This window comes from Phodopus roborovskii, unplaced genomic scaffold (genome assembly GCF_943737965.1).
Source record: "Phodopus roborovskii unplaced genomic scaffold, PHOROB, whole genome shotgun sequence".
NCBI classification, from domain to species: Eukaryota; Metazoa; Chordata; class Mammalia; order Rodentia; family Cricetidae; genus Phodopus; species Phodopus roborovskii.
In genome coordinates this window covers 5,884,164-5,899,927 of record NW_026125444.1, presented here as the reverse complement: position 1 = coordinate 5,899,927, position 15,764 = coordinate 5,884,164, and the positions used below count along the sequence as shown (strand labels likewise).

Sequence of the window (15,764 nt, the reverse complement as noted above, 5' to 3'; positions counted from 1 at the left end):
CTGCTCGCTAGCTTCACATAAAGATGCATTGTAGGGCTGGACATGACTCCACATAGTTTAATTTTAGAAGTCAAGCCACGGACGAGTAATTTTCAAGGCCCATTATGCGATGCAAACAATGTTCTGTGTTGAGGCCCATGCAGCCACTGAGAGATGTTCAGCCCCTGAATAAGAAACATTGCACATTCTTTCTTAACCCCTTGCTGGTTGCTTAATGTGGTTTCATATCTGTGGCTAATGACTAGGTTGATATTTAAACTTTCTTGGTTACTCAAGTAAAGGAACTGTGGTTCAGATTCATTTATTCTAGAAATCACAGCAGGCATTGTTTCCTTGGGAGCATGTAGAATTACTAGGCTAAATTTAGCTTCTTTTTGGAAGAAAACAATCATAAATCCTAGAAGCCAGTGATCACATGCTGTTTATAGGATTTTGTGTGCAAGGAAAAGGTATGGTTTATAGCTTGGCTATGGTTAACCTATTGTTTCAGACAGACAAATTCCTAATGCAAGATCACCAGAACTTCAAAAATCAGCAGGCTGAAATATGTAAAGTGAAATTTAATCTTCAGAACTAAAATTTTAGAGCTATTTCCCAAGGGGGAAAAATAGCAACATATTGTTCATTATCAAGTCAAAAAAGCTCTTTAGTACCAAGAACATTATCTCAACATTCCATGGTCTATACATGGACCAGTGTTTCTTCCAGGAAGCATGACTGGTTTGTTATTCAGTTCTTAAAAGTATAAGGGGCACAGGTTAAAGACATATGAATGCTACTATTAATAGATATGGGCAGCGGTAGGGTATTGTTTTGCAATAGAGAAGACTTCGAATGAAAGAAACTAAATACCTGTCACTTGTGTTTTCTCAGAGAGCTAAAGGATGCTTAAACCATATGTGGTGTTACAGCTATGGTAAAGACTAACCTTGGATCTATGAAACTATACCCAGCATCACCAAACAACTAATATGTTCAAGGCTCTTTGCTGACACTATGGAAAATGGGACACGATTCCTGCCTTTCAGTGAAACTAAAACTGGTTAATAAGTAATACACTGAGAAGGCTATTCTACCTGTCATTACAACACCCCAATAACAATCCAAAAATTACAAGCATCAAGAAATGGAGAGATAACTTCTGTATGGGATCATGCTATGATAAATAGGGACATATTCACTATGTTGTGAGATTAATTAGGAGGACAGCATATGTCTGACTCATTACTGTATTCTAAGAATTGGGTGCAGTGGACCCTGGAGAACAGCTGACATTAAGCAAATATATATTAAACTGTGTGTAAATAAAAGATAAGCAGAAGATTAAAAAACAAGAACTTGAGCCCATATATTTTGACTTTGGTTCTATTAAATTTCGCAAAATTGGGAGCTTTAAAGAAATGGTTGAGTGGCAACTATGATGTCCTAGAATGAAACAAAAGAGGGCCAGAAGCAACATGGTGGCCCCAAGAACAGAAAGAGGCAATGAGAGGCACAGTTAAAAAAAAGTCATATTCAACACCTGGCTGGATAGAGAAAAGGGGAGGTAAAGATGATCGGGAATCATTTGGGCAGAAGTAGAATAAGTTACAATAGCATGGCAGGCAGCATTAGGAAGTTGGCTAAAAGACATGGTTTTTAAGCATGCTGAGTTTAATTAAGTGATGGGAACTGAGTAAAGGTTTTACTATAGGAATGGCTGGAAGGGTTCACATTATTTATCAGGAAGCAGGTGCTTGGAATACATGATGAATGAAATTTCTGAACAGATGGAACATCTATGCCAAACAACAGAGGTGAATAATGAAACGTTTCTGAGGAAAGCTGCCCTTATGGATGAGAGGCATGACTGGTCCAGGGGAGACACATCTGCTTAAAATGACACAGTGGCAAGTGGAATCTGGAAGGATGCAAATTCAAAACTGGTGTACTTGGTACTTCATTTAGAACAATAGAAATGAACTTCTACACAGGCATGTCCATAGAAGTGATAGCTAAAACCTAGGTTGGTGTGCTTGTGGTGGGACTAGAAGAAAAAGAGACAGCCAATGAATTAAATCGGGGCAAATACCTACATTAAAAGAACTAAGCGAAGTGTCAAGAAGGCATTGAGGCATCAAGAGCCAGCATTGTTTCAGTGCTGCAGAAGCTAGGTGAGGGTCTCAAGAAGAACATAGTCCATATAAGAAAGAACTACTTGTTGACCTTCAATAGATTTAACAGTAGTTTTCAATCCTGCCAACGTGCAAGGGAATGTGTGTTTTGAGGAAGTAAAGTGTTGAACCAAGCAAGAGCAAGCAGAAGGCAACAGTAGTTGCTTGGAGTTCATTGCTAAATTATACTTATTTGCAAGACTTTCTCTTCCACTAGCACCGATTTGATGCCTACAAGGACAAGTATTTTTCTCTGGAAAGTGCATAGTTCATTGGTAGAGGCAACCAGGTGACAGAGAGGTGTGTGAATAGAAAGGAAACCAGACTGCAAATGAGGTTAGAATTCAGTCTTCAAGAACAGTGAATGAAGATCCCACACGGACACACTGTTTTGTGCAAAGCAGAGGGCCAGTGGAGAGCACATGGTGTGGGCAGGACAGTGGCAAGTACTAGCGTCTGAGAAGTGGGGTGACAGGCACAAGTGAGAGACAGGCACAAAGTTGATGACGCAATATTCCAAACAGGTATTTCTAAGATTCCCGGAAAGTAAGAGAGGTCATGTTCTCTGATACAGCCAGAGAGGAGAAGTCACATGACAGTACAGAAACAGCGAGATGTTTAGAATATGATACCTCTATGTTCTAACAGGAACAGCCAGAGGTCCAGAACACGACATCTCTATGTTCTAAAAGTAAATCAGAGTACACAGACATGTGTTTCAAGTAACAGATACAGAGGAAGGACTAGGAACCTTCAGCTGGATGAAGAGGTTCAAAATAACCAAAGCAGAGCCTGCATACTGAGATCAGTAAGAAACTAATGAAAGAAAAGCTCTAAGGGTTCCCTTAAACCCAGGGCTCCTTTAAGCTAAGACGCAATTGGCATTCTGTCCCTAACTCTTCACATTCATGAAAGAGAAGGAACCTGGCTCAGATAGTTGGGGACACAGTAGTCTTCAGGGTCCACATGAAGGGATCTGGTTGAAGGGCTAAGCTTTGAGGTGATGTGTAGCAAAGCTATAAAACCACCATTGTACCAGAGAGCAAAGGAAAGCATCAGTTAGATAACTTGCTGGAAGAGGTATAAGCCATATGACAATAAAAACAACAGTAACATGCATTGTGTGCTTACCACATGCTGGGCATTCTGCTAAACCGTCTGACTTCTCTCCACAAACATCCTGTGAAGAAGGAAGTAGGGTTAGCCTCCCCTTCTGGATGAGCATGCTTGTCAGGAGTCACCCAGTGTGACTTGAGTTCCATGCCCAGCAGACAGCAGTCCACCCTCAGATGTTTCCTTAATACTGAAGCGGCTTGCTAAACAGAGGTGTCATAGAAGCTAAACTATCACATCTGTGATTCCAGCCCTTCCAGCCCCTCTGCAGCCACAGTCCAATATTCTCATATGATTGTCCTTAAGGATCAAAAAGATGATATATATATATATATATATATGTATACATATATACATATATATATATATCTGGGCATTGGACTTGATATTTTAACATATAATTCTCAATGTTTTGAAATATACTAGAACATTTTTGGTGCAGATGAGAGAAACAAGAGGGGATGAAAAGAAAGGATGAGGAACAAATTATCTTATCAGCCCAGAGTATATTATATGAAAACTTATTGTTTTCTCAACATGCCATATATCAGTAAATCTTCCAAGACTGGGAACACTATTTCTGTATTTTCTCCAAAAAATATGATATGAGGGAAATAAGTGAATGTATATTTCCAAAAGGAAGGCCAAACAGCATTACAATTAATTTACATCCAAGTTGATGCCTGTCAGAACAGTCCTGAGTATGTATGGGTTTTGTTTTTTTCTTGTGAAAGAAGCTTCAAAATTACACTTTATTTTTACAATCGAGGGATTACATAAAGTTTTAAAAGTAAGGATCATGTTCTAAGGTTGACACAGATGTCACCCACTGTATTAATACTTAAGTGGCTAGAATTCAGCAAATGTACAAAGTAGCTTTTTGTTGTCTAACTTGATGGGACAGCAAAGCAAAAGAAACCCAGTAGAGAAGAAGGATGCAATTAATCATTTAACACATGCATTTTCTTAGCCATTCCAGTTAATTAAGACTAGTGTCTGTTTACAAAAGTGTGTGTTGGTGAGACCAGAGTGCCAGGCACAGACTCTGGTGCCAAATGCATAGCCATATACTCTGGTCAGGTGCATTGTGGGACTGACCTCATTTTTGAGGATGGCTCTGTGAATTCAATGATGACTGCATGTTAGTGCAGTGCCTGGCCCATGGTAGGTCAACGTATGTTCTCTATTATCATTGTTTGTTCAAAATCTTAGAAAACAGAGATGGGCATCTGTAATGTGCCAGATATCATGAGGAGGGCTGAAGATTCAAAGGTGATTAAATTACTTTCCAACAGTCAGTGAGAACGGAAACTAGTAGGAAAGACAGACAACCAACCACGTAACAGTTTAAACTCAAGGGAAGAAGTTCAAAGAAGGGGAATGTAGCCTGGCTGTGGCGTTTAAATGGGCTTGGCAATCAATTATAGTCCATTCCTCATTATGCATTCATAAGTTTGAGAAGCAGAACCTAGCTTCAGTTGTGTTAATGAGGCTAAGTTAGATGACCCAAAACAAGTCACTCAATTTCTTCGCTTCAGTAACTTTCTAGTTTATAAAGTGAGTTTTGAGCCAGTAGCATGCTAGAGTCCTTTGGTACTGGCATAGAACGCCTATTTTGTGCATCGCTTTCTAGCTTCTATTTCATTGACCTTATCTTGACAATACAAAATCAGGAGGGGGGTTCTACATCATAGGAATTGGCAAATACTGTAAACTAGAGCTTTGTCCTCCCACACAGGGATGGTAATTAAGTATTTACTGGCATTCCTGAACTGAACCAATGAACTCCAAAGTATGTTCTAACTGTATCAATTCTGATCACAGGGATGACTTTTCTACAATTACCTGTCACACTAGTGCCATCATCTTGCATATATTAATTACTCTTACTTCCCAGCTGTATGCTAGATCTGGCTATGCCAGAAATTTTAATGTTTATAATGGTAGTGACTTGAGAAATACTCACTTCCTATATATTTTTGTCTTGATACATTTATTCCTGTGATGCCTGAATCAGAGTTTCAACATAGAATGTCCTTTTTACCACTTCTGCTCCTTTTTTTCTTTTTTGAAGTAGCTCTAGTCATTTAACTTTTTTTTTGTTTTTTTTACTAAGTGAAGTATATAAAGCTGATTCAAACAGACTGACTAATTCATTCTCTTGAAGTATGCACACAGCAGATGAAACTGAATCATCTACAAAATATTTCTTTATATCTCTGCAGTTGGTAGTGGGGATACTCTCACTGAACAAACATTTCCTGAAAATGAACACCTCCATGCCCTCTTGATCATTAAACTTGTGGTATTTAGGAGTCTTTTCATTAGAGATAGCCTCTTAACTATGAATTCAGGCTCAGCCTAACCTTCTGATCTGCCATTCAACTCTCCTTTGCTACCTGTCTACTTTGAGTTTTTTCACTAAAATATCTTGCATTGGTCATATCATTCCTTCCAAATCTAGCAATACTGTGGGTTTTAGAGTATTTGTTGAGTAGCATCTGTGCCACTCAACAATTGTACCAGCTATAAAAACATAGTGTTGTGCTCAAAGATTGATTCCTCAGAAGAAATCACAGCAGGTGTAATGGAACACTTCTTAAAGAGGAAGACTTTTGTAAACTTTGACACAATGATATACAACTATGTTGAAAGCATTTTCTAGTTTACAAGTATACTCAGTTATATCATCTTTTCTAATTATAATCATACTGTAAACATTATTCTCATCTTTTTGGATGACATGTGTTCAAAGAGAATAAAATGTAAGCTAAATGTACACAAGAAATCAAGGTCTCCTCAGTACTTCTACTTTTTAAAATATATATGCTTATTCAAACTGTTTCTAATTAGTTGTGTTTCTAGGGAAAAGGATTTATTCAGAAGGCATAGTACTTAAATGAGCACTTATTTGTACCTGGTCAGCACCCATTATTTCTTCCTTTGGTAGCTCTTTTGAAAACTCTCTCTGCCCCATTTCCTGAGATTGCCTATCAATCATGATGACCACATCTCACTGCAGGGAGAGTATGCTCACCAGCCTGGCCTTTTAGTGAGCTCTAGTCTTCTGAGCCAGTGCTCAGAGTGAGCACAAGACCAAATCAAGGACAACCATATGCATGCTGGCAGAGAACCACTCATGTTCAGTGATTCCAAGCATGCAGATGATACCACCTTGGGGTTTCTGAGGGCCATCTTTGCTACTGTGTGGGTAGAGCCAGCCAGAGTTAAAGCTGATGCTGTGGGCTGAAGAGCTCAGACATGGAGAGAGGAAGGTTCTTATCATCACCTGGCTATATGAATCCCACCATATTTTAAGCTTACAGGAGCCAATGAAATTGTTTCTTTCCTTCCTCCTTTTGGTCAGCAGTTTCATAATGTTTTTTTTTTTTTTTTTTTTTTTTTATTCCTTGCAAATCACAAGCAAATAATATCCTGGAAAAAATATGAACTTGTGAGTTCATATACAAGGTCAGATGCATAAAAACAACTTCACAGGAAATAGAGAAGATCAAGAATGTTCAGGGTGGTATGGCTCTACCATAAACTATGGCCCTATCGTATACTACACAAAATATTCAAATAGGTGAAGGTCTTAATAAATTATGGGATACACTGGCACTCATTTACACAGCACACACTGATGTCTAATAAATGTAACACCCGTCTTTATTATCCTGAGCCATGCCTTAGCCAGTTCAGCTTGCTCTCCACAGAAATGAGGAAGTTGGCCAGTGTTCTGGGAAAGACCATGCCGAATACCTGCTCAGCGTTTCATTCCTTTACTTCTCTCTACAGTTTAAATAGAGCTATTTGTTATTTCCCCACCCTTGGCCATCCTGTGGTTTTCCTCTAACTCAGTTTCAAGATCTTGAAGCCCTTAAAGTTCTTCCAAGACAGAGGCCACAGTGTGGGCCAAACAGGAACCACTAGTTTAAAAAGTAAGCCCATATCCCCACAGAGATTTAGGACATGAAGGTGTAGGAAACCCAGCTAAATTTGAATCTCAAATACTGGATCCTTTTTCAGCGTAAGTATGTCCCAAAAATGTATTGAAATGGCAATCCTAGTTGTAAATGTGCAGAGAAAAATAAGGGAGTAACCACCTTTGGAAACAAACATGACTTGGAATGAAGACTTGGATGGAACCTATTTACCTTTTGCTTGCCTGCTTTCCTGTTTGTTTATTTATCTGGTAGTACTGGGATTTTAATGAAATGTCTGGCATGTGAGGCAAGTGCTGTGCTATGTAGCTACACACCCAGCCCTCTATTTGTTTCAAGACCGGCCTACTGTGTTGTCCATGCTGTCTTTGAACTTTCTCTGTGGTCCAGGCATACCTTAAACTTGAGATCCTTCTATCCCAGCTTCCTCAGTAGCTAGGAGTAAGGCATGTACCAGCAGGCTTGACTCGATTTTTTAAGAGTTTGTTTCCCTAACACGAACATCTTTGCAAACTGTGCACAATTTCTTATTTTTATTTTGGTTCTGTTGCTGTTATGTTTCTAAAACATATTGTTTTAAATGTGATCAGCATGGTAATTGAGCTCCACACGTGATTTTAAATATCACATGAAGATATGACTATCAAAGGGCATGAACATTCGCTTTTTCTTTTCTAAGAAAAAAGCCATAATCAAGATAACAACTTTTACATCACATGAAATTTCATAAAAAGATCTAGATCTGCATATTTATTAAAGATTTAGATAGAGATGGCAACAGGAGAAAACACATTAAACTTGGTACTAGAGCAATATACACATGTTATAACAAATGGGACTAGGGATGGCTCTTAACACTTTATTGGGCATTACATAAATTTTTCTTTAAAGAGGGAGATTGGTTTCGTTCTCATTCTTATGAGGTAATCTCGGTCCTTCTCTTGGTCATCATCTTAGAAGCTGAAAATGACAGACTTTTAGCTTAAGAAAAAGCCAATTGTGCATTTTCTACTTTCAATATATGATTAAGATCTTTGTGCAAGCCTGATATGGTAAGGGTAAAGATAAAAAGAATAGAAGGCATTCTCTCCTCCAGATTTTTGTCTCATAAATTCATAATCTGTTGGCAAACATCTTTGTTCTTTCAAGAATGGCTGAAAGCATCCAACTTCTGGGCAAAAAAAGAATAAATGGACACTTGTTTTACTATTATGCATATTGAAAGAAAATACCATTCAGGGCATTCATTGAACTGCTGAAGTCCTGATTGATGGACAGGCGTTTACCCTATTAATAAATGGTAGCTCGTACAGGAACATTTCGTGATCCTTGGAAATGTGGAGGTTGAACATCCCCATTGTTCACAACATGCTAAAAGTCTTGAAATCAGAAGCAGTTCTTTTCCCCCTTTTGGTCTAATAGATGAATGGAAGTTTGTAAATCAGATTGTGTAGACACTCTACCAGATTTTGTTCAATTAAGCCAGGAACACTGAATAAAATAAATTCACGGATTACATCTTTCTACATATGTAAGTTAAAATAAACCAAGCTTAGCAACCCTTTCCTGCTACATTCATATGCAGAGTTTGGAAAGGATGAACCTGGCTGGGCAGTCAGAATGTGAACCAAGAGGGAGGCACATCCAGAGGAAAGGAAGCTAATACATTGCTCACTAGTGAATCAGACATCCCCTCCTGCCTGGGGGCGGGGGTGGAAAATGTCCTGGGCATAAGGCATGTGCTAGTTCCAAATGGGGGAATCTGTGCTCAAGAATGAGTTAATCCATTTCTTCCTTTCCTTCTTCTCACCCTTCTTCCCTCCACTTCATTATCTTTCAAGTGAGACAAGATCTCATATGTTGTTCAGGCTGGTCTCAAACTGCCCTTTTTCTCTCTGCTTCTTAGTGCTTGGATTAAAAGCAGGCAATGCTATTGGCTGATCTGTCTGTCTCCCCCCGGGTTTGCACAAGGCAAAAATTAAACAGCTGCAGAGGGAAACAGGCAGTAGATCCTTCTTTTTTTTTTTTTTTTTTTTTTTCTGTCATGGTGGCTGTGCCCCAGGAAGGAAACCATTATCTAGTAAGAAATGGGACAAGGGTGGAGACACCAGCTGTTAACTCAGGTGGGTCTTTCTTTTTAGGACTTTTTTCATTTAGTACTCAACATTATTTTGCTCACATCTGAGGACATTCCTTAGGAAGTTAGCTCTAGCAAGCAGACTGAAACTAAATGAATTAGGTCTTTTTTCTTTATTTTTAAAATAATTTAATTAGACAACATGAAGTTGGGAGGAAACCGTATTAAGGACATACAGGGAGAAGCTGAAACGGGAAATGGGTGGGGTGGATACAATCATATTTCCTTATAATTATGATAAAATTTGAGTATAAAATGGAAATATCTCATTTGCATTTATTTCTATTTTATACTCAAATTCTATCATAATTATAAGGTCCTGGTTTTGAAGCTAAATTATATAATAGTTCCTTTTCTGTGTAAAGTAGGATACTACTGTGAATGAATGGAATCACCATGACTGTTATTTTCTATGCAATTACGTTGGAAGAAAACTTTTCAAAAGCATACAAACATGCTGCGATCAATATATCATCAGAAAATAAAGAACTAAGCACATTTTCTGCAAAACAAAAATTAAATACCTTTAAATAAACAGAGAATGTCAAGCAAGCCAATCCCTGTTTAAAAAAAAAAATTAGGACTTCTTGGCAGAAAAGTAAGTGTGGGACCCCATTTCTAACATTAAGTAAACAAACACCCTGGATGCTTGAAAAAAAAAAATCAATAAACCTAAAGGTTAGGACAACTTAAAAATAACTGTGCTCAGCATTGCATTTATATAACTGATCAACTTAAGAGAAAATAACTCAGGGCTCTGTGTGTGTGTGTATGTGTGTGTGTGTGTCCATGCACACATGCTCCTGTTCCTGTGTAAGATGTATGTTTGAGGACGAGGAAGGGCAAGAAGAGGGAATGGTCTTTTAAATGACCTTTTCCACTAGAAGAGTCACTGCCAAGATGACCTTGTATCTTACACCCCCCTCCCCCCCCCCCCCGCCTCACTCCTAGGAGTGCGGAATCATAGGAGAAGCACAAAGAGAGAAAGCACTGATGGCTTAAGCTGGGTCTTGAAGATATTGAATTGCTCAGGACAGCTAAGCTGGGAGCAGACACTTTGGCAAGCAAGAACTCATACCCAGGCTCCCTGAGGACAGGTGTGTGGCTTTCCTGAATACAGTACTAGAGAGACTGTGTGGGAGAGGCTGGTATCGTTGAAAGTGCCAAATCACATGTATTCTATAGATGGGAGCCAATGGATGTGGAAATTAATACATATATCCCATTTGGGTGACCACATGATGAGTAGACACAAGGGGGAATCGGCCAAAGGCTATAAGATATTGCAGAGGGTCATTCAACTATCCAGTCACAATGTTGTGGGCTATTTGTACACACTGTGAAGATGTATTTGCTGTGGTTGGTGTAATAAAAAGCTGAATGGCCAAAGCTGAATGGCCAACAGCTAGGCAGGTGGTATAGGTGGGATTTCCAGAAAGAGAGAGAGAGAGAGAGAGAGAGAGAGAGAGAGAGAGAGAGAGAGAGACAGAAACAGAGATAGTAGGATATGAATCTAGGCTCAAGAGAAACATGAGGAGATAGGGAGAAAGCAAAATGGGTGGTATGTGACAGAAGGTAGATTATTAAAAGGGGGTTAATTTAAACTGTAGGAGCTAGTTAAAAATAAGCTTAAGCTAAGGCCAAGCTTTCATAATTAATGAGTCTCTGTGTTGTTATTTGCAGGTTGGCGGTCCTGATGAGAAAGTTTGCTATAGCACAAGGATGAGAATCAAGGAGAATAAAGTAGGGATTCCTTAGATCAGTTTCCTCTTACTTTCATCAGCAGGGGTTATAAAAAAAATCCACTTCTCCTCATTAGCTTTGTTTATCCAATAACTACTTAGATTGAATTCAGTAATGCTTATTGAGGCCTTACTATGTGCTTGGCATACCTCAGTAAACAGTTCTTACGGGAAGCACTTGCTAGCAGAGGCACCCAGGTGACAGTGCACATAAGTAAGCTGGAGGTAGAGTATATTAGAAGTTGAAAGTGTCTGGAAATCTGGACTGTCTCAACGGAGATCACAGGCAGACATTGGTGGCTTTGAAAATCTGTGTGGGTGACTTCTGATAAAAAGGTTGAAGGAGAGAGAACTCAGTCAAATGATATATGAAAAGAGATTTCTGAGCAGACACAAGAATGAACAAGGGACATATTTGGTGGGTTTGTGCCTGAGCTTGGCAACCAAAAGATGAGGTCAAGAAAGACAAAGAATCAGAATTGTTGGGCCCTTGTAAGCAACTGTTGAGATTCTGCTTTTTGTTGGAATGAAATGAGGAACCGATGCAAGGTGTGGGTTGAGGGAGTGCTTAGGTTTGAGTGGAATCATGTTGAGTGTGTGAAGGGAGACTGCTGGGGATAGTAAGGCATATGGGTGAGACAACGAAGCCAGCAGCAGACTGCTGACTGAAGCAGTGCCACCATGATGGGATGGCCTGGGCTAGAAGGAAATAAAGCGTTTCCTTTTGGCTGAAGTGGCTGAACTGTGGTTATAGTTTGATGACAGAGGGAATGGAATTACAATATCACATGTGTAATTAAAAAGGGAAATAAAAATATAAATTTTATAATAAGGAGAATGGTCTTCCCAATTGCAAACATAGAGATGTAGGGGGTTTGGACAACCCATGGGGTTTAAGAAGACCAGGATTTGTATGGGAATATGAAGAAACCAGTTTAGTTGTGTTCACAGTTGAAGTACCACTTAATCAGCCAAGAGTTGTTGGGCATGTGGTGGAGTATTTGAGTCTTAGAATGAAGAATAAAGGTCTAGGGTAAAGACTTAAAGCAAGAAGCAATGAGCATGAGGATGGTGTAAAAAGGTAGGGAGTTGGGTGAGACCATCATGATGGTTAATCTTCAGAGTCAGTTTGATTGGGTTTGGATGCACCTCTGGATATGTGTAGAAGCGTGTTTCCAGAAAGATATAACTGGGGAGGAAAGACCTACCCCCAATGCATCATAGATTAAATATAAAGGGAAAAGGGAGAAAATAAGGTGTGCAATAGCATTCATTGTTTTCTGCTTCTTGACTGTGGACACAGCATGACCATCAGCCTCATGTTCTACCACCGTGTGCTTTCTTCACCATGATGTGCTGTATTGCTGGAAACAAACAACCACCAACCAAAATAGTCCCCTTCTCCCTTAAGTTGCTTCTTGTTATGCATTTTGTTATAACAACAAATAAAGAATTAATACAATCTAAAAGGAAAAGAACACAGATGATAGGAAGTGTAGAAGTGAGGGCTAGGGCCAACAAAACTAACAGGCTGGAAGAACAGGCTGAGTAAGTCAAGCCAAAAGAGCAGCTGGAGATTTTGGTGGAACCTGTACTCACTGTCACAACATCTGCTCTCTCACTCGGTCTCATATCTGTGTCTCACATCTCCCACATTTTCAGGTCATCATACTGGACTCCAATTGCAGGTCCCTCCTTACCCGCATTGCTACGGCTTCCCAGTTGGTTTTCTCTCCCCACTCTTGTCTTAATGATCAGTTCCTCAATGCACAAGGGGCATTTTTTTTTTCCCTGAACAGAAAATCTGATCACGTTGTTTCTCTGCTGAAAAAAGTCACCACCTTAGAAAACCTCGACAGTCTCATGTGATCTCTCCAGACTTACTCTTGTGGTGGCTGCCCTAGTGATTTGATTCTCCAGTTTTTAAAGCAAGCTACATGTTTTCCCACTTTGGGTGTTAGCATATGTAGATTTTTTTTAATGGAACATTCTTCCATTGCTTCACCTGGATAACTTTTACTCTGTTTTAAGGTCTTGCCCTAAAAGACTCATCTGGGAAGTCTTTTTGATGCCTCTCTTGTCTTCCAGAGGGAAGCAGAAGCTCTCTCAGGTGCTTTCCTCTCATCTCGCCTTCATCACACTGCATTTTAATGTGTATTTCCTACTAGTCTGCGAGCTTTAGTGTCAGCTACTAAATTATTGTCATTACATGGCACTCAGTAAGCATCTTTGTAAAAAAAAAATTAAATTGATATATTAAAGAATGATCCTGAACAAAGACTTTGTAAATTTAGATAGAAAGTGATGACAGGACTAGGGAGATGTTAGAAAGAGAGAACATTTATGTGCTAATGGTTCAGCATAGATATTGATCATAAGAGAGACTGAGATGTCAAGATACTTTAATTAATAGTCCAAGGCATAAGCTGATCATTCAGATGGAAGTGTCTTCCACCCTGAGGATGACAGTCGAAAGGAATGAAGGAGTCATGAGTCAAAGACAGAAATTTGTTGACCACTGGTCCATCTGAACTTTACATACTGTAGTCTTCATTGTCATAGCAATGCATTTAAAGTTTATTCAGGAAAATATCCACGATTTAAAAATCAAGAATTTAAAACCCCCTGAAATCTGCCATCTTTTGAGTGCCTGCACATTTGAAAACTATTGAATTTTGGAATATTTGTATTGTGGGTATTTATTAAGGCCACCCACCTAGCAGAGTCCCTGCAGATACCCTGAAATCTGAAAGAAAACTAAAATTTGAATAATTTCTGATCCCAAGCTCTTCAGATAAGGGACAGCACTGCCTTTATTCCAAACGTATAAAGAAAAGTTGCAAGCAAAGGAAACACAGAGACATAAGAGGCTGAGTTTGGATGATTTTTTTCAAAGCTCAAGCAAAGCTTTTAAGAAGGAGGGAAGAAATTGGACATATATCATGGAGTGTAGATTATTCCACAGGGGGAGCCGGTGGGAATAAAACAATGTCCATTAGCTTTGGCAACAAGGAGACTTTCTTGGCATATGGAGGAGACTACTTGAATCCAATGAGTTAGGCAATGAATAGGGATAAAAAAGGTAGAGAAAACAGGTTAGGCACATATTTTCAAGAACTCTTACTTAAAAGATAAGACAAATCACAGTATCTACTTAGGCAACTGTGTATTTAAGATCCTATCAGCATGCCTTACATCTGTGTTCTGTTTCTTTCTGGAAGCAGCAGCTGGTTGCATAAGGACTGAATGGAAAATGGTTAAGGAGACTTTAAAAATGGGATGGGAGGGCCAAAAGGAGGGCAGGGCAGGCAGAGCAAGGTGAGCAAAGATGCGGGGGGGGGGGGGGAGCCTGGGATCAGGATCTTAGTTTGAAAAGAGCACTTCACTCTCTGAGACATACTCAAGGAGGTAATAATGAGTGACATGGAGACCTCATGGGCTTCTGCCACTCCAAATATGAGAGGAGATCTTATGTTGAGAATAAGGAAAGCCAAGGACAACTGAGAACTTGAGAGAATGGTGAGGTTTTTCAGTCATGGCAGCGGGCCCGGGGAAGATGGGATACAGACCTGTAGGGAAAGAACTCACTGTAGACTAGCCAAAGATGGGAGAACCAAGAAAACTCTGTTTCATGGTGATCCCATCTTAAAGCACTTAGTGCCTGCTCCCACTGAGCATCTACGGAGTGATCAGGCTGAATTGAGGCGCAGATGGCTACATGATCATGACCTCTGTAGCAAATTCCTTACAATGTTTGCATAATTCATCAGGTCCACGGGCCTTTATTAAGAGGAAATGCCAGGCTCTGGTTATTATTATTTCAGAATGAGATTTATTGAAATCTAGAACAAGTACCTTCTGGGGAAAGAAAACACATCAAAACAGATACTCTTCTCTCGTCAATAAAGCCAACTACCTAAGGATGTTGAAGAAATGAATCAGCTATAACGATCATCTAACTCTGAAAAGTGAAACCCATTTAGGAACTGTGAGGGAGTCTCGATCCTGAATTCCACTCTAGTTATTCACTTAGAATGTTTAATAGCAGTTGGAAAACAATTCAGCTTATGACATAGACTCAAGGGTTGTCACCTTCCAGTGTCATTAGTGAAACTGCCTGGGATTTTATCTGTACTTTTCTGGTGATTTAAAGAGCATTTTTAGAAAACTCCTTAAGGACCAGTAGAGTGTTTAAAAGTCGCTGGGCCTTGACATACAGATTTCAAGGGACAATCTAAATACACGCTAGTCAGACTGAAATAATATCGACAAGTCTCTTCCATTTTTTTTTTTTCATGACAGAAAAGCAGTTTTGAGAAGTTCAAAATGTATTTTCATTTCTGCTTGGAGTTCTCTCCCCATCAACCAGCAATAGCTCATGAATATTTAAACCTAAAGACTCTTCTGGCTGTAAGTGATACATACTCGTTTGCTGTCTTTGTGTTAACTAGGTAGTGTGCAAATCACAGGCTCTCTTTGGACAGTGTGGCCTCCACCTGGAGGTAGAGAGAGAGGTTCATGCCCAAAGGTGAAGCCAGGGTCAGATGATAGCTGACTATTTCGCAATCTCAGATAAACACAAATACAGAAAGTAAAGACAAAAAGAGAGGAAGTAGTGTGAGCTTTCCTCAAATCTTTAGATCACTAAGTTTATTCGAAATATGAACTTTTCATT

At 39.3% G+C, this 15,764-nt stretch overlaps 1 protein-coding gene across 2 annotated transcripts in view; it reads right to left on the bottom strand.

Annotated features, from left to right (window-relative positions):
* Met (MET proto-oncogene, receptor tyrosine kinase) overlaps positions 1-15,764 on the bottom strand; it is a 104,451-nt gene that overhangs the window by 77,567 nt on the left and 11,120 nt on the right. Inside the window, exon 2 of one of the 2 annotated variants that reach the window (XM_051175715.1) lies at positions 3,285-3,333. The exons of the other annotated variant lie outside the window; for it this stretch is intronic. The gene's annotated coding sequence lies outside the window, so the exon portion shown is untranslated. The remainder of the gene's footprint in view (positions 1-3,284; positions 3,334-15,764) is intronic. 2 annotated transcript variants of the gene reach the window in all.